The sequence below is a fragment of the Sturnus vulgaris genome, chromosome 10, assembly GCF_052056855.1.
Source record: "Sturnus vulgaris isolate bStuVul1 chromosome 10, bStuVul1.hap1, whole genome shotgun sequence".
Lineage (NCBI taxonomy): Eukaryota > Metazoa > Chordata > Aves > Passeriformes > Sturnidae > Sturnus > Sturnus vulgaris.
Window position 1 is genome coordinate 8,497,263 of NC_142252.1, and position 25,345 is coordinate 8,522,607.

The 25,345-nt window shown below is 42.2% G+C and overlaps 1 long non-coding RNA gene across 6 annotated transcripts in view; it reads left to right on the forward strand.

The window, feature by feature from the left end:
- LOC148222629 (uncharacterized) overlaps positions 1 to 25,345 on the forward strand; it is a 102,472-nt gene that overhangs the window by 54,379 nt on the left and 22,748 nt on the right. For all 6 annotated transcript variants that reach the window (XR_015805655.1, XR_015805653.1, XR_015805651.1 and 3 more), the window contains one exon: positions 22,652 to 22,832. This is a non-coding gene — a long non-coding RNA (uncharacterized LOC148222629). The remainder of the gene's footprint in view (positions 1 to 22,651; positions 22,833 to 25,345) is intronic.

Sequence of the window (25,345 nt, forward strand, 5' to 3'; positions counted from 1 at the left end):
TATAGTTTCCCAGGTTACAATGCATGAAAAATTTTGAATCTGTAGAGGTTTTCATAAAAATAAGCTGTCTGAATATTTGTGACTGGCAACTGTTACCATGCCAGAAACCAGTCTACCCAATTCACCCTTTTTGTCTGTGAATAAGGATGCTCATCTTTAGCCAGGTTCCGAATAGGTTCATAGCAATGGAGAAAAAGCCAGAGAAATATATATATTCTAGCAAGTAAGTCAACCTCCCTCTTTCAAAATCCCAAAGGAGGAGAAAGGAAAAAAAAGGAAAAGGAGACACTCACTTAGAACTCTTCCAGAAGCAGTCAAGGATTGTCACTTTTTCTTTTCAGATATCAGATTACATTTATTGGCTTAGTAAACTTTAAGTGTTGGAGACAATAAAAGCCTAGACTTTTTGTCATAAGGTGAGTAGCTCAAATAGCCTAATTTTTCTCCTAACATCTGATTCTCAATTTTCTCCCTTCTTATGGCCAACTAAGAAAAGTTGCCAAAGTTCACTGGCCAAATTGGCTCATTTAACCAGAAGTGAATATCTCACCCACACACTAAACCACTGGGATTTCCTCTAATGTAGTAGATGTCAGCTATAACAAGCCCTATTAATAATTAATTGAGTTCCTATTGGGACTGCCTGAACAATATTCTTTGCTTCTTGTCAAGCCCCAGCAGAGTGCAGTAGCCTAACTTAGTCTGACTGTCTCATGGGCAAGCACATCCATCCAGTGTGACGTGACCACCCTTTCACCACTTTCCCTGTGCCTATGGTTTGAAAACTTCAAAGAAGGGCAGATTTGTCATATTGCCTTGAAATTGTGAGGGCTTAAAACCATGGGGGTGGCAAGACACACGTGTATGTTCTGGTTGATACAGGGTGTTTTAATATCTCTGATGACCTTGCTCTGGTAGCATACCTTGTTACAGGTGAGATGACACAGCCCTTTTGTTTCCCCTGGGGTTCAGGGGTTGCTCCAGGGAGTCAGTCAGGGGTTAGGGTGTGTGATGTCTCCTCTGCTCCTTGAATGGCCAGGATAAGTGGTGTTACTGAGCTGTGCTGTGCTCCCCTGTCAGCCCTGCTCAGTGGGAAATGGGGTGGGCAATTACAGTGTCCTTGTCACCAACTCCAGCTGGCAGGGGAGCCTTGCTGGGGCAGGTGGTGAAAGACAGTGAGACCAGATGTCTCTGATGAGTCTGGAAGCTTTGTTGTTTCCCACATAGATGGAGATGAGCTTGACATGGTGTATTTAGAGCAAGCAGAGCCCTCTCCCTGGCTGCCTCCTGACACCCCAGCCTGCTCCAGGGCTCTGTTTATGGCTGCTGTCTGAGCTGGGGTCCAGGCAAGCTTGGGCTGACAGCACTACTGGCAACAACCAAGGCATTCCAAGTCTTAGACTTAGCTGGAGGGGTTTTATCAACACAAACATGGCAAATCCTAACAGAATCCAGCACTTGTCCCTGTCGGCCCTGTTAAAAATAATAATGTGTTAAGCTGGTCGAATAAGTGGACTACTCACAGTCAATCAGTTTGGGAATTTTGATATGACTCATTTCTTACACTTGCTCTTAGTTACAGCTCTAGTAAGTCTCAGCTGTATAAAAGAGACCTAAATTAGTTTCAAAAGGAGCAGAGGAGGAAAGTGTTTCATTCTCTGATCAGCCCTCAGTTTCTAACCACTATTTTTGTTGTTCAGAGGTATGCCGGAAATAATTTTCTAAAAGAAATGCAAAAAATTACAGAAGCTCGTTAGTATTTTTTAGTTTATTTGTTATATGTCACGAATGTGGAGAAAGACTTATTTTTTTGTATGGGTTCCAAAGGACAAAGGTCATTTGTTTTGCCTGAAGGCTTTAGTCATTGGTGAAGTTATTTTCCTGGTTCCAGCCCTGTTCTTTCCAGGACATGTATCCTGCTATTTGAACTATCCTGTGAGCTGAATAGACTTAGCTGAGCTGGAGTTCATGTCCTGACCTGCACCCAAAGTTGCATGAGATTATATTTGAAAAAACAAAGCCTTGAGGATTTGAGCAGTTTTTGTCTCCCTAAAAAGATAAGGAATACATAAAATCTCTGAATCTGCATACTTTATTCCTCAGCCTGAATAGGTTTTGCCTTTTCATCCTACTGGGATAGAAAATTTGTATTCTCTCAGGATTTCCTGGCTCATGAGGAATCTCAGCTACTGCAAGGCTCATAAGTAGCTGCACATCAACAACTATCTGAAATCCTGTGGAACAAGATTCTGCTTGGTCTGAAAGTGCTGGAGCAGTGAGGACATGAGGATGAGGCTGACAGGGCTCACACAGACCTGCTTTGCTGACAAGAGATGCTAATTTTTCTGAGATACTCTTGAGGTACCTTAAGGGACTCTCCCTTCAGGTGAGAGCATCCACCAAACTTACCCCCTTTTGCCTAGACTGGACCATAAACCTCACCTTTAGAATCACAGAAGCATGGAATGTGTTCGGTTGAAAGGGAAGTTGCAAATCGTGTAATTCCACACCCCCTGCCATAGGCAGGATCCCATTCCCTAGCTCAGGTTGAGCCCATTTGACCTCCCTTAGAACACTTCCAGCCATGAGGCATCCAAAACTTCTCTGGGCAGCCTGTTCCAGTGCCTCACCACCCTCACAGTACAAAAATTCTTCCTAACCTCTATCTAAACTTGTCTCTTTCACTTTAAGATCATTGTCTCTTATCCTGTCACAATCTGCCCATATGAAGAGTCCCTCTCCCTCCCTTTTATACGGTACATTAAAAACCTGCACTATGTCCACTTTTTTTTCTATCCTATGTGTCTTTATAATGTGTAAGGGATTTTAGGAATCACTTGCTTTAAGTCCTCAAACTGCTGTGTAGCAGTGCTAAGGCTCTATCACAGTTTGTTTTTCCTGTGTGAATGAGTTGTGTGTCTGAATCCAACATTTGACTTCAGAGCTCTGCTGTTACTGTGATGTCTTTTTAGTTTCAGGTTTAGCTGGAAATTGCTTCTCGGATTTTGAAATCCCTGCTCAAATTTTGTGAGGAAGAGGGTCTTGAATGGAGATACAGGTTTGAAACATGAAGCTGAATTCTAGTTCTCACCCTGACTTCCAAGGTGAGCAATGTTTTGTTACTGCTGCTGTGTGCAAAGCTGAGGAATCCCAGTGAAAAGCACTACAAAAATTGACTCTCACCTCTAGTGGGAATGACCACTGGAATATCAGCTAAGCTGCTTCCTTTTCCTCAGTGAGAATCAACCACTCCAGGTATTAATTATTCAAAGTTGATGTTTCTTCCTAAATATTGATATTTAGAAAGAATCAAGTGGCCCAAATGGCTCCAAGAATAGCTTCCCTTTGTTATTTTTTAATGTGAACGTTTTAGTTTGCTTCATCATCCAGGGATGTTTTTGCTAAAGCTATATACATCACCCTGCTGAAAGCACATGAAGCATTAAACATCTTAGCCCAATGTTTTAACCTGAATGTTCAGGGCTTGACAGACAGCAATTTCTAAGGTCAAAGTACATCTATTTATGTGTATCTCCAGAGATACAGGTACAAGATTGTGACACATTAAGCTGTTTTTGTAAACAAGCGGCCAGCAAGCTGCCTAACCCATCGATTGCATGTAGAATGCAACCTGCCAGGTAGGAGAGACTGCAACTGCTGCAGGCTTGTCTTAGGTTGCAATGTAAGATATAACCAGAAGTATGTATCCATTACCACCTTCATTAGCTGTTAAAAACAGGTGGGGCAGTGTTCTTTATCTCTTCCATGAGTCATCCCTGATTACTCCCTCCAGGGGGGCTGTCTGCATTAATGGGGTATCAAATCTCACTGCAGGACTCATAGAGTTACATCACCTCATTGTGAGATGCTCCACCCGGGGGAGAAGCCAAGCATTCCTACCTGGATATAATCTGAGATTCGGTGCATCAGGAGAGCACTACCCACTGGATTCCCAGAGGAGAAGAGCTCCATAGTCACCACTGGACCTCCAGAGAAGGACCAGACTTTACTATAGGATTGCTGCTTTGACAGAATCACATCCATCAGTCCAACAGGACTGCAGCCACCATTTAATGGGACTGCTGCCACCACCCTGACCAACAAGGTCTCAGGTCGTACCCTGACTCTGTCAGTTTAAGGCAGTGTTTTTGTATTACTGCCTTTTTCTTAATTTTCCTATTAAGTTGTAATTCTGATTTAGGATCTCCCACTGGTTGACTTTCACACTAGTACAATGCTCTCACATGTTAGAGATCCACCAGCAGCAGCCTGATTTGTTTCCCTGAACACTTCCTTGGGGTTCATTGCAACAGTACTATCAATCAATAAACAAACCTCTGCAGTGGCACCCCTTGTCTGGCTTGTTTAACTTTTGAAAACATGGCTGGGAGAATGGCTGCCAGTACCAAGAATTAAAAATGGAAACACTGTTCTTTTCATTCTTACTCCCCCAAAATGACTAAGTGCCCAAAGTCACCCTTTTCCAGCATGTTTGATTTTTGGAATGGGCTGCAGTCTGAGAGTAATTAGCTGCACACTTTCCTATGGATAGTTGTTTATTAAGTGTTTTTATCATGTTGATAGCCCAGCCTGAGCCCTACAAACAAATGCATGGTGGAAGATGATGGTTGCTCCACATGCAGTCTCCGAAGGCTGTAGGCAGCAGCTGGCCAGGATGAGCTGAGCACAAGTTGAGTGAGCTGTGGCTGTGTAAAAAGCATTTGTCTTAGTAGAGCATCTCCCAAACCATTTTGTGCCATTTGTAAGAGAGGCTGTGAGAAGTTTTCATTTTACTTCATGTGAAAGTCTGTTAGCGTTTCATACAACCAAATTGATTGGTGAGCTCACAGGCAGATACATATTGACTGAACATGAAGACATTTCCTGCTTTTGTCCTGCCCTTGAATGCCAAAACTTTGGGCCTAAACCTAAACTACTTGCTGAAGTACTTGGAAATATTATAATAAAGCCATAAGTGTCTTCCAAATATACTTCATCTTCCAGCCCTGTGTTTTTCCAGCCCAGGGAAAGGAGTCTGCTCAGTGTATGTTGTTTCCCTTTAGGCTGGCAGGGAGGTACTGGTACTGCCAGGTGGCTCAGCAGGGCAGAAGGCCATAGAGGAGCAGGGGTGATAAAAGGTATGGCTCCACAGGTCACTGAAGATCCTGTGTGAAGGTGTTTGTGTCTCTCACCCTCTCTCCCATCTCCACCTGCTCCACTCCATGTCTCTCACTGGACCAACATAGAAACTGATTTAATGAGTGATCTGAAAGCCTCACTGGTTTAATGCTGTGAGAAATTCCCTTGGCTGCTGAAGCTGGCTCCTGGCACATCTCAGTGAGAGGGTGGGCTGTACAGCTGTGAGCAGGAACAGGAGAAATGCAGAGAAAAGGGACAGACTTCTGTCTCAGCTGTGAGCAAACACTGCTGCCCATGAAACTGCAAGCACAGTCTGAGCAGAAAGGCTGATCCAGGACAGAGCCTTGGATCCTGGAGGGTTCCGTGGTGATGGAATGCAAGACATCTAAATCCTACACTTCACAAAGATAACAATTGCTACATGCTATCACAAATCAACCTCCAGTGTCTAGGGTCACTTGTTTCTCTCTAGATGAATTAAAAGTGGAAGGTAGTCTCTTCAAGATGTTTTTAGGGCTTGATAATGAGCTATCAAGTGTTGCTGGGTTACAGTCCCACATATCAGAAGTTGCATTTACACTTTAGAAGAGAGGACAACCTTTCCCTGTGTAATATTTGATGTATTAGAATATACACCATACTAATTTATTTGGATTTCCCAAGCAAATCATTGGGCTAGCTGATTTTGCCTGCTCACATCTACAGGCCAGGATAGTTGCATTTAGATTATGCATGTTGATTTATTTACTATTATGTAAATACAGAAGTGTTGGAAAATATTTATTGATTTAGGAGAGTGTCCCCCCTGCTCCAAGTTTACATGAACTGAAAAGTTCTGCATAAGATCTCCTGTTTAGTATGAAGATATAAAATGTGAAGATTTGCTAAAATTATACACAATCAAAAGCCACATATCTAATTAATAATTCCAAGCACCACAACTAAAGTTATATTTCTGAGGGGATGAAATTTGCTCACCAACGTGCTTTCCCTTCCAATGAGTGAGACATCAGCTTTTATCTAAGCAGCAGTCTTTGTGGCGTCAGAGGGAATTTTGTCTGATTTAGAGGATCTTTGCAGAAGCTCTTCATCCCATTCTTGAATGCTACAGCTTACCAGGACTGTGTTAGGATTCTGATACACTGACTGCTGTCTTTTACAGCCACAACTTCCTGAAATGTCTTTCTCCCAGTCTTCAGTAGCTGTTTGTAGAGAGAAATGAACTGACAGGGGAGTGGAAGAGAAAAAAAAAGGAGAGAGAAAGAAGGAACTTTGCCATTGTGGGGTTTTGGTGGCTGTTTTCACTTTTTTGATAAAATAGGTTCTGGTTTCTCTTCCCTGGAGGACCTAATGGCTGAAAACCCAGAGCAGGGAGAAACCTGGAGAGGTTTGCGAGGCCCCTGTTTGCTTTTTATAAAGTACTAAAATCATACTGGCAAAAGAATGAATTTAACCTTACAGGAACTCAGCAGTGCTTTTGGCACTGACTTCCTTGAGGTCTTTTGGTTACCAAATAAATCAGTGCACACAACAACAAAACAGTGAAGTGAAACCTGATCCCTACCTGCATGTCCAAGCAGCTGGAGGCTCTGCTGGTTCGTTTCAGTCACGTCCGCCAGGGCTGAGAGCAGATAACACATGTTTATTTGATAGCTGAACCACTGTGTGTCTCATTAGCTGAGAATGATTCATGAGCTCTGAGAGGACTTTTCCATCTCTTTATAGTAGCTAAACCCATGCCTGAAGTCCGTGTGAGCCCTGGACTCATCTGAAAAGCCATCTTCCTTGTCCCACACCCCGTGACTCTTCTTGCTACAATTGCATTCATTATTTTCTTTCTTTCCCAGCACTGGTGTGCCCAGCACAGGACTGGACAGCACAACAGGAGGATCCTGGGTGGATAGGAACACACTCCTCAGGAATTACCTCCTCCACAATTCCCTAGACCACCCCCCCCCAAGTTTTCAGCCCGGGATTCCTTTCTAGATCCCGCTTTCTAAAAGTGCCAAGGAGTGCAGTGATGAACCAGACAGCCCAACACTCCTCCTGCTGAGTGCCCACCATCCTGCTGCCCCAAGCGCCTTGCAAAACAGTAAAACAACAAAAACAATCAAAAGGACATGTTTTACAGATGAATAGAATTATTTAATATTTGTAATTGCAAATAGGCACAGAATACCAAGACTCCTTACGAAATTCCTAATAATCAACTGACCTACATTTGCAGACTTTATAATTGCATATGGATTCTGATTTTTGAAGGCATTGTGAGTTGCAAGTTACTAAAGCTATAAAGCACTTTGCAAGGTTTAATAGATACATGTAATTACCCCAGGAAAATAGAATACTGTAATAAAAAGACCTTGAAAATCCATTAGTATAACCATAGGTCCCAATCTACATTCTACAATAAGCCACAATTCAGATGGGAGTTCATCTACAATGCTGGCATGTCAATAAGAAGAAAACATTAGAAGGCTTATATAAGTATTTTTCCTTTAATATGGAAACTTCCAGAAGTCAGCAGTAACTTGAATCTGCTGTTGCCTGAACTATAAAACCAGCTTATTTGAGAAAAACCTGCTGAAGAATTGTCATTTTCTGAAGATGGAGAGACTATAAATGTGTGAGTAAACTTTGTAATATTTGTCTTTTGCTAAAACATACCAAATGTTTGGTTCCCTCCCCTGATACCATGATAGACTGGGGGCATTCCTCTCACAGAGCCAGCAAACTGAGGAAGGTAAAATGAGTCTGAACATTGCCAAGGAATATAAAAGACTGTAACAATTAACTGGGATGGGGAAATTCAGTGTACATGTAAATACTGTTTGACAGAAAGGAAAATGTTACCAATGTTTCTATGTTGGAAAAACACTGGTAAAAATGGGAACTTTAGTGACACATTATGAAAAGCAAACATGGAATTAGGGAAGAAATTATCAAGTTGCAGCAGAAAAATTGGGAAGGTGAAAGACAATTTCATAACAATGATCAATTGTGTTTTGCTTTGCAGGGATAAAAGTTGCAATTTGCAGGTTGTTGAACAGTTTGAATGTTGAATGGTCGGAGAGCTGTTTTCCTTTGACTGTATATGACTTTTATACCCACTGGTTCTCAGAATCCAAAATGCTGCATAGTTATACATGCTCCTGGACAGACAAAATAGATTACCTGCCTGAACTGAAGTACTGGTCATTGTTTATGGAAATCATGGAGGACATGAATGTGTGAGAGGTGTGTTTGGCACTGTACCATGTAAAAGGAAATCTGTGTTTCCTGAGTTTGCATTTCAGGCTTTCAGCAGATCATCACCCACAGCTCAGAAGAGCATCCTTACCCTCACCTGCTGCCCATGTGCTGCTTCCCTGCTCACTCTGCACGTGTGTGCCTCCCTCTGTGCATCCCTGTGCATCCCTGTGTGCATCCCCTGTGCATCCCCTGTGCATCCCTGTGTGCATCCCTGTGTGCATCCCTTTGTGCATCCCCTGTGCATCCCTGTGCAGCAGGTCCAGGCTGGAGCACTGCCTACATCTCTCCCTGCGGATCCTGAGCGCTCCTGGAGCTCAGCAGGACCCTCCCCATCCCGAAGCCCTGGTTCTGAGCTGCCCGGCTGAGGAGGGCGGTGTCCGGCTGGCCTGGGGCGCTCCCAAGCGTGGGATCGTGTTGACCTCTAGTGGCTGTAGCGGGACCTTGGGGCTCCGGACCGGCCATCCCCCGCGACAGAGAGCCCAATACAATGCTCGTTTCTTTTTGTAGGGCATTATCTCACATTCTGCATTTAATCTGTTGATGGCTCATGGGGACTTTTTCCCAAGGTGTGTTTATTTTCCATACAAAATGTCTCAGCTGTCTCGTCTAGGGCAGTGTGCTATAAAAGCCCTAATAAAAAGCCCTAATCCATGTCTTCATGTTCTCCTTACCCTCCAGGAACCTCCTTTCCTGACTGCCCACGATGTGCTTGGGCCCTTTCACGTTCATGGGGAATATGGGTAAGGCTGCTCAGGGAGAGCAGTTCGTGCCTGAGCAGAGTTCTCCCCAACCATTGCATTAGAAACAGGAATGTGACAATTTGCCATGCATATTTCAGATGTGCACTTATCTTCCAGCCAAAGCCTTGAAATTTTTATTGAGAGAGCATAAAATTTCTGACCATTTCACATGCTTCTGTGAAACAGCTCTTTCTGGAGCATTTCTTCTCTTCAGGAGAAGTTCAGAAGAACTGGTGTTGCTGACAGTACAGGCAGAACCAAGGGATCACTTGTGATCCTGTGTGGGTGTGACAGCTATTCTACGGAGTGGTGGCCCCAAGGGAGGCCTCATCATGACATTGCCAGGCTGAAGCTGAAGGTTGGCCCTGTTCCTGTGTCACAAAGCAGACATTCGGCCTCACTAGAGTCTGTGAAGACTGTCAGAGGGTGGCAACGTTTATCCTAAACCTTATCTCATAATTTAGCTGTAATTGAATCCAACCCTGAGAGCCTCAGTTTGGAAAATGAGAAATGGGCTGTCTCTTACATCTCTAACCAAAAGTGGGCATAAATAATTGATAATAGATCAAATTTGCTGAAGTGTATAAAGAAAGTAATCTGTTTTCTTGCCAGCTGTTATGCTGAATAACTGAGAGGTTTTAGTGAAGACGGATGATGATGTTTAACATCAGTCGCTTCATGCACATTGTTCTTATCATTGTTTGTAATTTGAAAATTATGCTGGGGGCTAGACGAGATTAACAATAGGGAAGTGAGTACCAGGGAAAACAATATAACTCTCTGAAATGGAAGAAAACAGAATAATGTGTCTGGCAAGTCACAACAGCCTTGAGGAAGCTTCAGAGCTTGTCCTCCAGCTGTGAGCTGCCACTGCCTGTGCAGGGTCCAGCAGGGCTGCTGTGCTCTGCTGCATTCCTCACACAGACTCTCTTGTAGAGGAACTGCAATGCCAGCACCTTTGCTCTTTTGTAGAGAAGGCAGCTCTTCACTGGCCTCCAGATGCTTACAGCTGCAAAATAGCTGAACTAGAGATTATATGCCTGATAACTTGTATTCTTTTTAGTTATACCACTCGGCTTAAATAAAAGATTACTTTTTTCACACCTAAAAAGAAAAGAGTGAGGTGTAGAAGATCATGACTGCTTGGATAGGGAGATGAGTGTGACACAAATTAATGTCAATGAAGTGATGAGGCTATTTCCTCTCTTCTTGTCAGCCTTTTCCTGCAATTAGAAGCTATTTTGTAACTTGCTTTCCATGTGTAGTTTGAGGGCTTATGATCTTGAGATGATAGGAATCAAACATTCTCCATGAACATTATTTGCTTATGTTGGATCTCATTTGCAAATTAATAACCTACATTTAGTTTTTCTGATCTTAATCTCACCTAACGCATTCTTGAGCAAAGAGCTGCTAGTTTTGGGCTTCTATTTATGGTAGTCAGTATCACAGCAGTGTCTTCGACTTTCACCTTAGGATTCAAGACATCAACTCGGGTGAAATCCCAACTCTTAAAAACAATGGTAAGAGTCCCTTTTGCTTGAGGTGATTGGATTTCAGCCTTTGGCTTTAACAGCTGCTGTAAAACATTTTATGATACATTAACCTTTCCAGCTCCTGCCATTAGACCTCTGAATGGAAGACTCAAGTATGTTTGCTAATTGATAAGCAGACTCTTAAAAGTGCTCAATTGTTAAAAGTGGATTTAAAAAACAAATACAAGAAGGTGATGGCAAATTCATCCAGCTGAAAGGCTGGTTTTGTTTAAACAGGAGGCTTGCAACTTGTGTTGTTCCATCATCAATGTGTTCTTGTTGCCTTCTGCTGTAAAGAACTTTGCTCTAATTAATGTGAGAGTTTGTGTTTATATTTAAGAAGGAAAAGTGTGATTTTTATTTCTGTGGTCTGATTTTGGCAGGCTGCCTTTCTAGTATGCAATTTGAATTGAAACCAGAAACCTTGAACACTGTAACACATTTGTTGACTTCTGCTTCCAGTGCTTTTATTGCTTCTTTAACAGGTGTGCATTCAAATGAAAATAATGTTCTTTCAAAGCCACAGCTGCTATTTGCAAGAGAAAGCTAAAAGTATGTGTATGTGTAGAGAAACCTGTATTTTGTGTTTATTATTAACAAAGTACTGGAAAGTACTTTGTGAAGCTTGTGCTGAATTTCATGCTGCTTCTGAAACTGTCTTCTTCAAATATGTAGTTATGTAAAATCAGGAAATTGAAAAAGGGGGGAATGGAGCATAATCAGATTAATTTGTATATATTGCTGGAGTTATATTACTTGAGATGCTCTGCTCAGAGAAACAGGCTAGAGAAATGTCAAGAAATTTGTACCAGTACTGCTACTGCCTCTTCCCTCCCCACTGCCGTGTTTCATGACTGGTATTGCAAAGCACTGATTTAACCAGGAGGAAGCTGCATTCATCCCTTTGCAAACATTAATATGATTATCAGCCCCCCATGCAGCATTATTATGTATTTGAAACTTGAATGATGAATACTTTCTATGCTGAAAATAGTGATTTCCTAAATTCAATCCAAATCACTTTTGGTCTTTCTAGCTGTGGGATATTTTATGGGTGAACTGAAATCTCCTCAAACTATGGAAACAACCACTGTGTAAGTCTGAGCTACACTCCTTTATAATGACACCGTTTGGCTGGCTTTAGAGTAGTTTAAATTGATGTGCAAGAATTTGCATTCTCTTTTCTTTTTGAAATAACAATTTTGGCATCCTAATCAATGGCTATCAGTATATTTTGTATGTAACAGTTCTTTGTGCATAATTACAGACAAGAAGAGCTTCCCTAGCCTATAAAAAATTTTCATATTTATTCAGAGCAGCAAAACCCATGTACTGCTCGTGAACATCACTGAACATATCTCCATCAGCCTCAGCTTGACTTAGCCTAGCTTCCTTTATAAAAAATAATAAAAATGTATTATTCTATAGTCTTTTTTCTATCCCTGTTAAATAATGATCTAATAAGGGGGAAAGTTGTGCCAAGTGACTACTTAATTTGTCAGAGTACTTGGAACAAACAAAAGTCTGTCGGTTCCTTGTCTGGCCTGTTACGTTACATTACAGTGAAGCATTTTATTTCTGTGGTTAATTTTCTTTATTTCAGGAGCAAAGGCTGAAAGAAGTTTTATCTCTGAGCACGGTGCAGTTCACAGCCAAAACAATATTCCTACCACTTACTGGAAACAGCCAGATGTTTAAATGTCTGCTCTGAGGTGGGAACACTGAAGTTCCCTTCTTGTCCTTGGAGGGGAAACATTTGGGGAGGAATCCAAAACTGGATGAATTAAATAGCAAATCTCCTGTGGAGAGGCTGTTGGTGTTTCAAGATGGAATTCTGTAGATAGAATAATGTATTTTTTGGTTTTCTCTCTTTTTGAACAAAGAGGTTTACACATTTAATTGGTTCTTTTGCCAGGTAGAGTTCAATTGCAGTGAGACATTTTGTTAATGCAGATGTTGGTACCTGTTTTGTATATCCGTGTCCTTGAAGTGTGGTTGTTATAGCAACAGGCTTAACTATTAAAGAGGTTTTAGTCTTATATCTGCTTCACAGAAATAAGGTAATTAGCTTTTTGCAGCATCTTTAAATATCATGCTAGCTAGTACAAGAGATGAGTATCACTTATCTCCCTTAGTAAATTAACTATAGGGTATTATTTTTTTCCCCAAAGGCATCATCTCTAAAATGGGTGTGTTATTAGTCTGCCTAATTTCTTTCTGCCTGAGAGAGAACGTGGGAAAATAATATTTAATCTACATATGCAGTGTTAAAATGTGCAAAAATGGTTACGCTTCAAAGAACTTACAACCTGGATAATTCCAAAAACCAAATTCCAGATGTGGCCTTTTAGCATTGAACATCTTAGCCAAACTTTGCATCTGCACTTCATAATTTCCTGCTCGGTGCTAGCTGTCACTGCCATCATATTGCTCCAAGCCTGTTCTGCACACTGTTCTCAGCAAGAACAGAGTTAGACAAGCAGTCTGGAAAAATGGGTACTTTTGAGATTCCCTCTGGATCTGCTTTTCCCTTAAAATTATTTTGAAATTAAACTCCTCGCTGCTGTGTGAGCTTTCAGCTCAAAATTTACCTGACAGAATTATCTGTGTTAGGATCTGGTTGTGGGAACGATCTCTAAAATCTGTTTTTCCCTTCAAGCAGCAGTATACAGGAAGGGCAAGGTGGGGGAGTGAAGGGAGAAACCTTCAATTTGTGTTTGCATCAAGGGATGTTCCCCAGACAGGAATAATGCAGCTGTGGGAAGCTTTGTACAAGGGGTTCCGTGGTGCCTGCAGTGATGCTGAGCTCCCACTGCTGCCTCTGCAGGAGCTCAGGTGGGGCTGGCCCCACTGGGATGGGGCACAGGTAACCCTGGGGGAGGACAAGCCCTGTCCCTCTGTATCCCTCTGTAAGAGCCCTGGGGAGGACAGCCCAAAGCAGCTTCCCTGGACACTGCATCCTGTGCTCCTGGGCTGGTCCCTCATGCAGATGTTGGGGTGCCAGGCACAGGGATGGGGAGAGGAGCTGTGCTGAAATGCAAGGTTCAGCTGCCAGAAAATGGGCACTGTGAGGTGCTGAGGTCCTTTCTGCAGGCAGCACCTCCTCAGCCACTGCAGGGCTTCCCTCTGACATCCTCCTTTCAGAGGCTGGGTTTTCTTCTGGGTTATGGGGGTTCTGTTACATTTTGGGGTTTTTTTAATTTCTTCTTCCATTGAAATGTCTGAAAAAGGAAAATGTTCAATGGGAAATAATTACTTGTAGGAGGAACTGAGCTTGGACTGTAGTGTGTGTAACAGATTCTGGTGTAGGGCCTTTTGAGACAGCATTGCTGTTATTCTGTCTCTGAGTGAAGCATTTCACTTTCTCAGCTATGTGGTATTGCAGCATCTTGATACCAAGTCTTGGGACTAAGGGTTTGTCTCTTGGAACTTGGATCCAAAGTCTGACAAATACAATGAGGGAAATCCTTCACAATTCTGGGGAGAGCTAGAAAGGTGAGGGGCAGCAGACAGCACCAAGAGGGGAGCAGATTTTGGGGGTATAATCTTTTAAATTGAGAAACCTGAGGTTTAATTTTTACAGTCCCTATTGTGATGATCAGATTATCAAGTTAGGAAAAGCAATGGTGCATTACAATGAGATAATTGCTGGTTCAAAGAGAACAGCAAGAGTTGTAGCTGTGTGTGCTTTCCAGCATCTTATTTGCCCATGGCACCGTGGTAATTGAGCATACACAAATGATCTGAAATTAAATTTGAATATTTTTGCACAAGCTAAATGTGTAGGGTTTTTTTCTGGTATATATGGCCCAGAGCTGCACCAGATATTGATAGTCTTGTTACTAGATGGTATTGATCTAGTAGGTAATACTGATCCATAAGAAATGTTAAATGATATTGATGAATTTTAATTAATTCTTTTTAATAAATGAACTTTTTTTTTTAAATAAACTTCTGTGCTAAGAAGTACTAATAGGGGATCTATGTAATGATTGCAGGACTGTATGTTTACTCTCGTGGCACAGTGCCTGCAATGTATGTCAATAATTGTGGTCCAAAATTAGCAGTTTTGAAGGGTTTGAATGGTTATAATTCACTGATTGTCATATGCACCATTTCAAATCTGTCTAGGGTTGTTACTGAACCTACAGTCCAGCTTTTAATGGTAAGAGGATGATCTTTGGAGACAATTTGGTTTGAGGGGGAATTGAATCTGGGGTGAAAGAAGTAGCTGCTTTTTTTTTTTCCTTTTTTACTTGTCTTAAAAATAGAAATGGAAATCTCAGTCATGCCTTTAATGACAGTCTGCAAATTGATTCCATAAATTTGTGAGCAGTGTTCTGCCACTTTAAAAAGCATGCCAGAACTCATATGATACACTTGCACAATATGACCTTTTATTTTTAAAAAATGTAATTTTCATCTCAGCCTCCAAACCCTGGAGCTTCTGGTTTCAGAGCTGTATTTTGCAGATCTCTGTTGCTCTCTCGACCCATTGCTTCCCTGTAGCTCAGTTAACAGGCCGGTGTGGTATCTGGATGTTTCTTTTTCTGCTCATTAACTGGTCCCTGGAATCCGGGCCACCCTCCCAAGCTCCCCTGCCTGCTGGGCTCAGCAGCTTCCCTGCATCTCCTCCACCCTTCACCGCTGATGGGCTGCACATCTTTGCTGGAGCAGCCTGGAAATTACATTTTGCAGGGCGACCTGCTCTTGGGCTGCCCTAGGAGCAGCACAGCCACTCTGGTACCCAAAGCATCCCTTCCCACCCCAGCCTGGAGATGCAGGAATCCACCAGAATCCTGCAAATCCAGCTCCCATGTGCCTCAGGCTGCAGAATCCATGTCCCACCGGCTGTGACGGTGATTCAGCAGGAGCTCTGGTGACTCACTGAGCGACCGGGGAGATTAAAATCCATTCCTGCTCCGGAGATGACAAGCTGCCCTTTTCGTGCCGCATTAATCCGGGCTGATAAAAACCAGCCAGAATTGTTAACGCGGCCACGAGAGGGAGCTCACAAATCCTGGGAATGCCACGGGGATTTATCGAAATGACCAACGTGTTTTAAATATAGTTATTAGAAATTATACTTGTTTCTTAATTCAAATCAGTTTATCTTGTCCTTTATCGAGTTTGGTTTTTTCCTGAAGTCTTTGGAAGGTGTTAGCAGATTTAACTGTCGAGACAACCATATTCAGGCTTCATTCGTGATCATTCTCTTTATTGAATTTTGGTTAAAATTTAACCGAATTCTGCTCTTAGGCAAGAAAAAACATCCTTTAGAAAACTGAGACGTCAGACATGGCCAATAACTGTGTTCTGTATCACTTAGCATATGCATGTAACCTTCCTTTCCCTATAACTGGACTATACACATAAATTCAGGGGGCTATGTGCAAGGTTCCTTCCATCCCTTTTAGCTCGTGTGGAGCTCCAGAGGAAGGACAAATCTCAAAAGGTCCCAGGCTTTGTCTCCTGTCATGTGTTGTGAAACAACTGCCAGGAGAACACAGGAGGAAAAGGCTCTTACCAGCAAACCCAGCCACTAATTGGTGGACAGTAGAGGGATTTTATCCCCAGCCAGCAGGAACTGCCCATGGAGAGATGACAACCTGGCCTCAGGTCTGATGACATTGAGAGCAGGACACAGCATCAACACAGCTTGTATCCCATGTTACATCACTCAAAGGAGCTCCAAACCTGCATTTATTCTGTAAATTATGGCCAATATTAAATCACATCATAAGAAAATGGAAAAAAACCCAACCAACCAACACCATGCATGAAACTTTCCAAGTAGCAGAGAGAGACTGTGCAGCTGGCACACTGAAGGGAATAATTTCTTGTAATTACAGTTTAAAACTTGGGAGGATTTTTTGGTGTTTGTGGGGATTATTTTCCTCCCTCTTTTAGTTTTCATGAGCAAGTTAACTGAATGTTTCTCCACACCATATACATTTCTTGAGGGATCTTAGAAAGGAAAAACACTTGATGAAAAAGAGTGCAGTAATCGTCAACATTTCATGTATGTATGAAGCTCTGGAGCATTTTCAAAGGCTTTTTTTTCCAACTTAAGTCTCTAAAAGTCTCTAATTGGCTTCACCCTGAGATTATTCCCATCTAGAAGTCTGATGTGTTTCCCTGCATGGCACTCTGTTTGCTCCTGGTTCACAGTGCAGCTGAGGAGCTGGCTGGCTTCTGAGTGATTCCCAGCATGATGACGTTCCTCTAACGTCCTGTAAAGAAGGAACCCTCTTGCTGCTATGGGTCTATTTATTGAACAGGAAGATGCCTTAAAAGCCTTTATTTCCTCTGGCTGCAGCTTCCACAAGAGTCAGCAGGCTCATTAAATAACCATTTGAATGACATACATTTGGGGTGCATTTCCCCCTATGCTGCCAAGCCAAAGAGATTCTAAACATGCCTTAGTTTGATGTGGCTGGAGGTTGAAATGGGATAAAAGAAGGTGGAGTTCCCACTGGCTGTAAGCAAAGGAGCAGAGGGTGGGTGCTCTGAGAGCTCAGCAAAGACTTGAAAAAGCTGCAGCTACAAGAGTACTGAGGTTCATCCAGCCCTCTCACATCCCAATGCTTTGACCAATCCTTGTGCCCAGGCAGAAACCTGGGAACCAGAATAGCCCTTCCTTTTCCATAGCTCCTGTTGCCGTAGTGAAATCATGGATACAGCTTTTTCCAGCCAGCTCCTGGGGCCCAAACCACTTGCTGCTTCTCCTATGCCTGTATGGTGGCTTCATGTGCATGGTCCTTTAGCTGCACCCCAAATTCATCCCCTCCATCAGGCAGATCCCCATACAGTTTTCCCAATCAGATCTGAGGTCTGTACAGGCTGCGTTGGATTCACCTTCTGCTGTGTAATCTGTACTTCCCTTTGCATAACAGTTCCAATGAGACTGGATGACATGGAGTAGAAGATCCAGGCTGTTTCTTTGTCACTCAGGATTGACTTCTGCTGACTAATGCCTAAGAAATTACATAAACTTTTTACAAAGAAAAATGTGCTATATTGATGGAATTTTCAATCTTGTTCAAATGTCAGGCAATCTGCTTGCAGAAATTAGCGTTCTCGTTTCTTGACTCCTCGACCTTAATAACCAATGTAAATATTGAACCAACCTTTTAAAGCTGAGATTACTCATTTAAATCCAATTGGAAAACATGGTGATTGTAAGGACAAAAATGTCAAGGAAGTTGGGGGGCTGAGTTATATTTGCCAGACGTTTTAGGCTTTGAAATCTGCTCATTTCCTGCCAATTCCAAGTCTGGAGCTGTTTGTGGAGATCATTTGTGTTGGCCTAGATGTTACAGGCTGATATGAGCTTTTGTATTTCCTTGTGAAATGCACCATTAGGATGGAACATGTTGTGCTCCTCTGTTTCTGGTTGCTAAGTACCCATTCTTCACAGCTGTACCTTGAGGCAGAAATTTAATAACCCTGTGATGTTTACTGTCTTTCCTACAGAGCTGCAAGATTTCTAGTAATAGGAAGGAATACAGTCAAACAGTGCTTTAACCAGTTGGATAGAGGCATTATGGACAGGTTTTCCTGCTGGAGTGTTATGCATGTATAGAAATTAACTCATGCTTGCCAGTTTAGGTACTGTTCTGCTATTAGTGTGACCCCTTGGAAGTGCACTTTTGCAGACAAATACTGTACTGGAAAGAAAGGGATAGAGGGAAAAAAAGTAATTTTAAATTCAAAATTGCTGTCTTTCCTGAACTAATACTTTATATCTCTGAAGATAACTTGCCTTGAAGCTTAAGACCTGGGCAAATATCAATGCTGTTATGTAATAATATTTAAAAAAATAAAACCAAACCAGTCATCTCTCTGAAAGAAAAAGTCATACCATTCCTATTAAAATGAATGCAAGGGATCCATGCTGTTGGAGCTGAGGAAAGCCTAAAAGCCACCTACAATTTATATTCTGTTTCCTATTATGAATTCTGTTGACCACACCTGTGGTGTTGTGGAATTTCGAGCTTTTACATTGATGGGGATTTAGCACATCAGAGCAGAAGGTGTCTGCTGGTTGCTTGGGGAGATACAGAGAATATCTGTGTGCTAGACAGAACAGAAGCATGTCAGATAAGGTTCCTATTTGTTGGATGAAATCTTTGCCCTGCTTGATAAGATGTTGATGACTTTGATACCTTTTCCTGTCAATGGCAGGGAGGTTGGAACAAGATGATTTCTAAGGTTCCTTCCAACTCAAATCATTCCATATTTCGATGATTCGGTGATTTCCTGGCTAGAAAATGATAAAGGTTTGCCTCTCCTTTGGACCTTCATGCCTTGCCCTTGTGTTTCTAGTGAGCTTAGCCAAGAAGCCCACTTGCAAAACTGCTGGAAATCCAGACATATTCACATCTGGAGCTGTCCAAGGACATTTAGTTTGAGCTTGCCTTTCCCTAGATTCTTATGTGTGAAAAAGCTGCAGTTTATATCTTCCCTACATATTTGCAGGAGCAGCTATTGCTAATCTTCCAAATAAAATTAAATTAGAGCAAGTTTGCACATTTTGATTTGCCACAAAATCAGCATGACAAAATAGCTCCCTAAAGGAAACAAGAGGGGTTTTTTGTTTTGTGTCTTAAGATGAAACAAGATGAAATTGTCTTGCAATGCAGGGATCTGTGAAGGAAGAAGCCCACATTGCCAGAAGGAAGGAGGAAAGCACAGTGCTCCAAAGAGACAATTCTGCTTGATGAGCTGTGTGTGAAGCATGACTGTCTTCAAGCAGAATCAGAAACCATGTGTGATATCTGAATTTCAGTAGAGTGCTCTTCCATTGTTTACCTCTGTTTTGTGTTTCCTCTCAGACCCTTTTCTCTCATCTGAAGAGTCTGGGATTTTTTAAAGAAATATAAAAACGAGTTCCCATTCCAGTTGTTATTGAGCACCTCTGATTTATGGGAAACTAGATAGGAGCACTGTGTTCCTTCACTTTTCATGGATAATTAACTGCCTCAACTATATTTGGACTTCTTTCAAACTGCAGATTTATTTACAAGAATGATAGATGATTTTCAAAGAAAGTTTAATAATAATGTACATCTACTGGTAGCAACTAAATTCTTAATTTCTTAGCTGGGTTCACTCCAGTGTAGGAGCAAATTTTGCTATCCAAAGTAGGATATTGTGGTGAGAATGCAGCTTGTCATCAGCCTTCCATGAAGGGGCTGTGTTCTGTATTCAATATATTTTCTAAGAACTCCATCCCAGGGAAGGCTTAAAAAGACTTATCAAAGCCTTTTGCAGGGCTGTCCTGTGTCTCAGAGGAGGGGAAATCAATGCTGTTTTTCCTCTCACTGAGCAAGTTCTTAGTCTTGGGAAATCTTTGCAAGAATTTATGATAACTTGAAATGGTCCCACTTTGGGTGATTTGGTGAGATACTTTCCTTTCCCCGAAAGAGTGTCTAAGCTTTAGTTGGAGATGAGATCATAATTAAGGTGATCTTTCCCACTCCAGCAATCAAAGCAGCTTTTCAAACCCTTTTTTAAAGTACTGTCTATAAAGCTCCTAAAAACTCATAAACACATCAAAGAGTTAAAAATAACTACTGTTGTTTCCCTATTGCTTTTTCTCCAGTGCTTTGAACTGCATCCTCTAATCTCCTGAATCTCTGCTCACAAGCCCTTCCCACAAATGTCCTTTGCACTCTGTTAAAAACACAATCTACTGCTTTGCCAATATATCCTCACACTTTGCTGTATATTAGCTCATCTTCATTACAATATCTTTAACTGGAATTTGCAGCTGATCTTTGAGGCTTTCCAGTGGAATCAACATTTTCTTATCAAAATAAATTGTTTCCCAAAAGGTTGGAATTGAATTCCTTGCTGGAATTCAACGCCACCAAAAGTGAAACTGATTTATTAATTAATTTCTTTGCCATTTTGTTTGTAGGTTTTTTTTCCCAAGGTGATCTCTGTTGCTTGATTTACAGATGCAAGTGGTAAGCAAGGTGGACCTGTTGTTTATTCTCTGGGTGTGTAGGTCTGCAGCTGGGAAGAATGAGCAGGTGTGTGGATCCTGAGGAGCTCATGTTGCCTTAGGCCCACACCTGATTTTCAGCATAGCCTGGGCCAGGGGTTAGAAATTGGGAAGAAGGGAGAAGTCATTTCAGCTGAATAACTATTTTATCTTCTCTCTGTTTACCTAACTACTGTGCAAAAGCCAGGCAAATCTACCTTATAATCCTCTCTTGAGAGAGATGCAAAGAATAAAGATGGGTGTCAGGTTGGGAAGAAAAAGAGCAGTGACTTGGAACAATCCAGCAGTGTTTACCCACTCTGAACAGCAGAGATAAGAACAAAGGTGATAAAGAAGCTGAAATCCCACATCAACAGCACAATATTAGAAGGGTAATTAAGATTATGGACCTAAGGGTATGAACTGCAATAATGGAAGTGGAGTACCTGAATTTCAGGTTACCTAGGAAAGCAGGCAGGTTGGACTGACCTGTGCAGGCATTGATGAAGCAAAGAGGCACAGATTGATCCCATCCATGCTGGGATGCTTACCTGGAATAGGTGCCTCACCTGGAGCTGGAGCACAGCCTGCCTGGCACCATCAGTTTGCCTGATGGGTAACAGGGCAGCTCCATGACAAGCAACCAAGCAATGGCAGCAAAAGGGTGCTTTTCTGGAGCCAAGTAAGTTTGGATTTTAATTTTGACTCTTGGTTGGTCTTTTCCCCTAAATTCTACCCCATATCTGCAGAAATTTTTGTCTTTAATGAGCCTGTGCAAATTGCAGTGCCAATTGCTTCTTGGATCCTATATACAAATGCACACATGCTGTACCCTGGTCAGTTCTATTTATAACTGAATACTGCTGCTTTGTACTTCAGTGCTCATATATGGCAGCCAACTACAATTAACTAATTCATTAATTAACCAGAGAATTTTTACGTCTAGTGACATGCTTTAGCTTTGCTGTTCAAGGAAGGAGCAGCAGAAAACTGTTCAGATTTTTAAGGAGGCTGGAGTAAAGCTGTTCTGAAAATCTACTTTCCAGCATTTACTATGCCCTTGAAGGATGAATTGAGGCCAGTTGGCAGGCTTTCCTCAACAGAGATGACAAAACTGATAACATTTTATAAGCTCCCACTCCATATTTCTGTTTCTTGTGACTATTCTTAGAAAGAAGAGTTTTTATGGGTGCTAATTATACCATTAAAATGCCAACTATTCACGTCTTCTCTAAGAAAATTGCTGTAATACACATACTCAGTAACACTTCTTTGGATCCCAGTGATGTGCTGGTGGGTAGGTGTGACCCACAGTGAGTGAACACTTGCAGTCTGTCTAAATTAAGGAGAGCAGACTAAAGCAAAGATGATGCAAGAAGCAAGGCACATCCTCTTTCTCTTCTCTGACTGGCCAGGCCTGCATAAATTCTCAAGACCAAGAGAACATTGCCTGAATGCCCAGTCATGTCCTGCCATGGAAAGGTTACAGGTCTCTTGTACTACAGAGCATGTGTACATATTAGTGCCACAGCTTGAATGGAAATACTGGGGTTTGTGCTTTCCTCTGTTTTGGAAGAAATTATGCAAGCAAATTTCTTGTTCGTTGCACCACCTCTAAAGTCTGGTGCAAAATAACTTCCCAGCATTATCAGAAAGGTAGGATGTGCTCCCAGTTCTTAGGATTGTCTCAAATAAGGCATAATATTTGGTGTTTCTAACCTAAATGGTTTTGGGTCCTCAATTAGAGTCAACTTGTAGTATCCTACCCTTCATTCCCTGACTTATACTTGGCTGTTAAAGACCACAGATTTTCCTGCAGACCTGTCAAGTTAAATGAGTCATGAAACAATGCCAGATAAGTAATTTAATATGGGCTTATGAGCCTATTTTGATAAACTTATGACTGAAGCCTTGATTTTTCTGATACAGACATCCCCTTCAGATCCAGCTTTTCCATTTCTTATGTAGTTCTCTTGTTGTTACTTTGTCTGCAGATGGAAACAAACGTGCACAAACGCTATGCAGTGATGTAATGAGGCTGTTCAAAATAAAGCTATCACCTTCACAAGCCTGGAAGATGATTTGGATTGAGATGATGGATGCAGACGCCTGTGAGCTTCAACTTTCAAAACGAAGAGAAGTACATATGAGGCGTCAGGAGCAAAGAGCCTGAAGGTAAGCCCATCACTGCCTACAGAGAGGCCACAAGGGCCCCAGCAAGGGGCAGGGAACAGCCTGAGAATGGCAGTATCTCTATCTCCAGAGAGGGTTTGCCTTTTCTTCTTGAAACATTCTTGGAATCACGAAGTACAAAAACTTACAATTTGTTCTATTAAACATGGGCACGTCACGGTTACTTGTACTCAATGACTTGATGTCTCTTCCCACGTCATGCCTAGAGCAAACAGCAGGTCCCAGTGGCTGGAGAGGGATGGAGGAGGACAAGTGTGCAGCCATTTGCTGTGCCAAAGTGGGAGTCAGGCTGTCCTGGGTCTGTCTGCTGGAACAGCAGCCAGCCCACCCTCCCAAACCTGTCTCATCCAGCCTTGTCTGTGGTTCCTGCTGCACTTGCTGCTGCTGCAATGGCACACAGTGTCTTGTACCAGGCACAGGACAAAGCATCTGCTGTGAGAGAAACATTGAGAAAGAGCATTTTGAATCTCTGTGTGGTGAAAAACTGCTCAGATGTTATCTAGAAAGGTGCAAAGGGACCTTGTTCTTCAGGATGAAAAGCACGAGGCAACCCAAGGCACAAGGGCAGCCTGCAGAGAAGAAATATTGTCTTTCATTGACGTTTCTGGGTGAGTCATTCCCCCTCACTCTGACTCAGCACCGAGCACTGCCACACTCCCCAGAGCATCTCTGTGCTCACAGCAGCCACTGCCCAAGAGGAAGAGCCCTGCTGGGTCTGCAGGGCACCCTGAAGGCTCAGCGTGGTGGCCTGGCCAGGCAGCTGTGCCAGGGAGCCTGGGGCACTGGCTCTGACCCCAAGCTCCTTCTGCAGCCCAGCGCTTGGTGAAGTCTTGCTGACATCTAGCTGAAACCCCGGCTGGCCAGAATTTACTCGAGAAGCTTAGCACCGAAACGCCCAGATGAGACAGGAAGACCTTTCTGTGATGTGTAAACTCTAGATCTTTCCCATTTGCTGGGAGAGGCTGTCTGCATCGTGCTGCACACTTGTGCCCATCTCCCGAGCAGCAGGAGCAGCTCTAGCCCTTCAGCTCTGCTGTTGCCATGGCTTTGCCCCAGTGTAGATGAGATCACAAACTGGCTACCTGCCACGATATATGGGCTTTTGTGAGAGCTGAATTATGCTTGTCATTGTTTGCTTGGGTGTTTTCTCCCCAGCAAGACTAACGGTAGCACTGCTCAGAAAATCCTCACCTTGAGAAAGATGTGGTGTTGATGTTTCCTTTAAAAGGGAAAACAAAAGGAACTAAAATAAGTTAGAGAACCAAACAATCCCTAAATTTGGACACAGTGTCTCAGGGTGTGTTTTCAGTGGTTTTGTCTTCGGTGACATGTCTAATAACTTCTGTTAGCACTGGGCTGAACAGAGTGCTGGGGGGCACAAGGTCCAAGATCAGTTCTCCAGATGTGCCACCAGTAAATCTGGATAGATGGGGATAAATCTTGCAATGCTGATGTTTCCCTTAAAAAAACCAAACCAAAACCAAAAACAACCCCAACCAGTGTATGTAATTTTTCTATTTTGTCTCTTCAGATGATATTGATGAGGCCCTGGTATGGCTCTGCAACAGCCCTTTAGCAGGAATACCTTGGGCAAAAATCTGTCTGGTTTTTAAAGTGCTAAGGGTATAAGTGGAGGTAGGTGAGGTAGGTGTAGGCACAGTTGCAGGAGACATATTTGATGTGCAAAGAAATTTTTCCTTTCCCTTATCCACCTGGCTTATGTGGCTGGGAAAATTTTTCTAAACAGGACTCTTCCTTTCCATTTTGTTTTGTATAGCACCTATATACTGAATGCAGTACATATCATATATGCACAACATTCAGAACTTGTACACTATGAACTAAATTATCGGACTGTCTGAACAAAAATTCTCCTTTTAAAATGTTCCAATGTCTTCTGAAACAGTTAAAATTCAAACATATACAGAAGTGTTGCACCTCTAGAATTCTTTATGTGAGGATGTGTCTTCCTGTAAGAGAGTTATTTTTTATTTTCACAATCCTTTTATTGAGGTTTAAATTATCTTGAGTTATTCAATAAAACCCACGAAATTGCTCTTTACACAATTACTCAGAGAGAGTGTTCCATTATGTGACAGTCACACAGCCACATAATATCCCTTTCATCATAACTTTCTGCTGCCTTTTCCTACTAAGTGTCTGAGAAAGTTAGACAAGTTCAAAATATTCCAGTACTCTTGCTGGCCTGGGTGCTGCTGATGCCAGAAGAAAGTCTGGGTATTTCTGTGTGGCCCAGAGAGCCTGTTTATTAGGATAAATGATGTGCATGTGCCTCACCACCCTAACCAGGATTCTCTGACCTGACTTGCTTTCACAATTTCAGAGCATCTGATTTCCTTTCTATCCTGAGCATTGACTTTCTGATGAGTGTTTTTTCCAGCATTTTTATATGAAAAAAAGTGATGATGGTGATGATGCCAATAATTTGAGACAGACTTAAGTCTAAGGACTTGGTGGGTTTTGAGGAACACTTA